Source organism: Carassius carassius, chromosome 1, assembly GCF_963082965.1.
Source record: "Carassius carassius chromosome 1, fCarCar2.1, whole genome shotgun sequence".
NCBI classification, from domain to species: Eukaryota; Metazoa; Chordata; class Actinopteri; order Cypriniformes; family Cyprinidae; genus Carassius; species Carassius carassius.
The window spans coordinates 26500703-26504318 of NC_081755.1; positions in this window are offsets into that span (position 1 = coordinate 26500703).

Genomic DNA, 3616 nt, shown 5'->3' on the forward strand with positions numbered 1-3616 from the left:
CAATGTATTGCTTGGTGTTTGAAATTTACTAGCAATTTCTTTGCTTCAAAGACATTTTTTTCGGTAGGCTATATTGTTTTATTGAATTAAGAAATATTGATATAATAATAATAATAATAATAATAATAATATAGAAGATTAGATCCTCATTGTAAACATTTCAGTTATGTTTTCTTTTTTTTAATATATAGTTTATTCTTTTAGATGAAACACAAGAAGTTCTCCCCAAGAGGATACATAAAAAAAGCTTTAATATTTATACAAATATGAATAAAATTAATGTTAATGTTGATATTAATATTAATTGAAGTATTTTTCTATTTATTTATTTATTTTTGTGGAGAACTTCTTATATATGTTACTATGTTTGTAATAACTAATAATTAGTAATAATATAAAAAAATAAAAATTCTAGGTGGGTATTGGAAAGTGTCATTCAGTAAACAGATAAAAAAAAATTACCTAGAATCAAGAGTTATTTATTTGTCTGTACAAAAATTATCATATAATATATGTATCTTATAATAAAACTCATAACCTTCAGAGGTAAATAAATCAATATTTGCTGGAGTCACTTATACACTTAAATGTCAGCGCTGGAAGGCAAAAACAGACACCAACTATATGGCAGTATTTTTATAGTTGGTATCTCTGCTTTTGCCTTCCAGCGCTGACATTATATATATATATATATATATATATATATATATATATATATATATATATATATATATATATATATTTTTTTTAAATCTCAAAATCTAAACTTGACAAATATAATATGATCTATTATTCAGTCACTCTTTTTACATTTCCATTCAACACTCATGTGCTTTATGTGACAGTACTGTGTGTTTTTGTGTAAGTGTGTGTGTGTGTTTATCACAATTGGTGAAATGTACAGCTTGCCCTCTCTGTGTGCTGAAAAAAAAGTGCAAGCTTCAACAGATTTAGGGTTTGTATTTAAGCTTGGAGGTCACCCTGACCTGCTCTGCGCTGTGTGTGTGTGTGTGTGTTCGCACTCAGTGGACGTCCCCTACAGATGGAATGAGAGGGATTCAAACCCCATTTGTGTTTGAAGGCAGAAACGGCTCCGACCTAAGACCACCAAATCCAGGCCATACATTGCTAACCTCTTTCTCTCGCTCTCTTCCTCTTTCCATGTCTCACTTTTCCGCTCAGCTTTTCGATACATTTCTTTTTCATCTGAAACCATCCCCTCCCCATTTTCATCACAACATGGCTTTTTTTTTTTTTTTTGGCAAGATATGAATGTAATGGATGAATAGATATAGTTCTGCAACAGGCTGTGGGCTTTTCTTTTTGGCTGATGATGTATTAGGACACAGCTTTGTGTGAAATGTTGAGTGTCTTGTGAACAGGCTAAGGACACTATAGAGTTTGCATATTGATTACATTTCTATCTCTCAATCCCCCACACACGAGTGCTGGTAGCACCTCAGGCACACTGATTGTGCTCTAATGAGGTTTAATTAAAAATTCGATGACATCTTTATTGAGTCCAGTGTTGAGCTGTTTGTGTGGTAGTTTACCAATGGAAAATAGAAATGGAAAAAAAGAACACACAGAAGCTTTTTCCCACCTCAGATAAAAAAATACAAATAAAAAATTGAGATGTTTAAAATAAGAAATAACAAAATGCTTTAGAATATTGTTGAGATATTGTCAATTTGTGACATAGAAAGTAGAAAATAAATCTATACAATGCACATACACAATATTTACAAAATATATTTTGAAGTAATTGCAAGATGCAAAGTCACATTGAGATATATGAAATCATGAGTCATGAGAAATATAGCTGCAATTCTGAATTTTTAAAAAAAAATAATATGGTTATTTTACTATTCTTATACAGTCCCTTTAATGGAGTTCTCGGTTATGTTTTAAGTAATGTTATAAGGGATCGTTCACCTAAAAATTTAAATTCGGTCATCTTTTACTCAAATTATTCTGTCATCCTCAAATTGTTCTAAACCTGTAGGAGTTTTTTTCTTCTTCTGTTGACCACAAAGGAAGATGTTTTGAAGTATGCAGGTAACCAAACAGTTAAAGGTAGCCATTGACTTCCAAAGTATGCAAAAAATACCATGGAACTCAATGGCTATTGACAACTGATTCTTTGGGGAAGTTAAAAAGTTTATTTGTCTGGTTTTGTTAAGTATGTTAAAGAAACAAAAAGAAATATTACTAATAAATACCCTAAAATAAATATTCATGAATGCTGTATGCTGTTTTGTATTATTAAGTGCAACACAAAAGTAGATAATTTTGACGAAAAATCTGTTGCCTTAAAATGACATAGTGACCAGAGACTGTCAATCTCCAAGAAGGACAAAAGATATCGTTACATGTGTTCATGTGAGTGTGTTACTGTAAATTTCAGGATGTTCTGCTGAATAGATGAACACATCTCCTGTCTTTTGTTCTCCTCTGCCCTGAAAATCAGTATTCCATCCTTCCACACAGCGATTAGAATTCCACGAGTGAGACTCTGGAAACAGGCTGCATCCTTCCAGGCAGCTTTCAGATCAAATACCTCAAACGCACTTTTCATGTTTCACAGGCTAATTAAGATATTAATAATTGACACTTCTGAGAGTCGACACAGTCTGGAAACTCTGAAATAGCAAACAGGGCATTCATCTGGCAAGTATTGCAGGAACTGACTGAGATGTTGTAACATCGTAAAAAAAAAAAAAAAAAATCAATCATATTTACAGCAGTGCTGTTATTCTTAACTAAAACTATTAAAAATTGTTTTCAGTAATTAAAATAATGTGGAAATAAAACAACATAAATTTTAAATGAAAAGCTATTACTTAAATATTGTTTTTTTAAATAAAATGTTATTCAACAAAATAAAAATTAAAACTCGTAACAAAATTACTAAAGCTTAAACTAAAATGTAAAATATGAATTAATATATATATATATATATATATAATGTATATTAAAATACATTTTTAACAATTTATGTAAAGTTGTTAAGTATAGTATATTTTCAATATTAATTTTAAATAATATTTGTAAAATATATTTCAGACTTTTAATAGAGTTGTGCTTCATTTAAATGTAACATTTTAACTTGTTCTCACATGTTTCTCCATTTGCTTTCCATTTATTCTCATTGCTTCTCATTACAATATTAAAGAGCTCTCATTTGTGTTTTTATCTTTCTTTTCCATAATGAAGATCTTTCTCCTCAGCGAAGTATATGCGAGAACATTTCAAGCTCATTTAAGCTTGTCATTAGAAAGAGACTCTGTGCACACATGGTACTTGCATTTTCTCTCCGTGGGGTAAAATGGAACGAGCTACACAAACAACATTTGAAGATCATAAGACTCTCTTCCAATGGTTGCCTCTAATTGGAAGGAAACTGTGTGTGTATATATTCATATTAATTTGTTTGTATTCATCTCGGTGTGGGTCAGAGCTGTCTTGTGTAGAATATTAAGAGGATGCCTTTTAAGGCAGTAGATTAAAACAGGCAATATTAGAACCAGACAAGAGTAAATATCTGTCTAATCTGCCCCTGCAGAAGAGCATTTAACTGGTCAGCTCTAGCACACACACACACACACACACACAC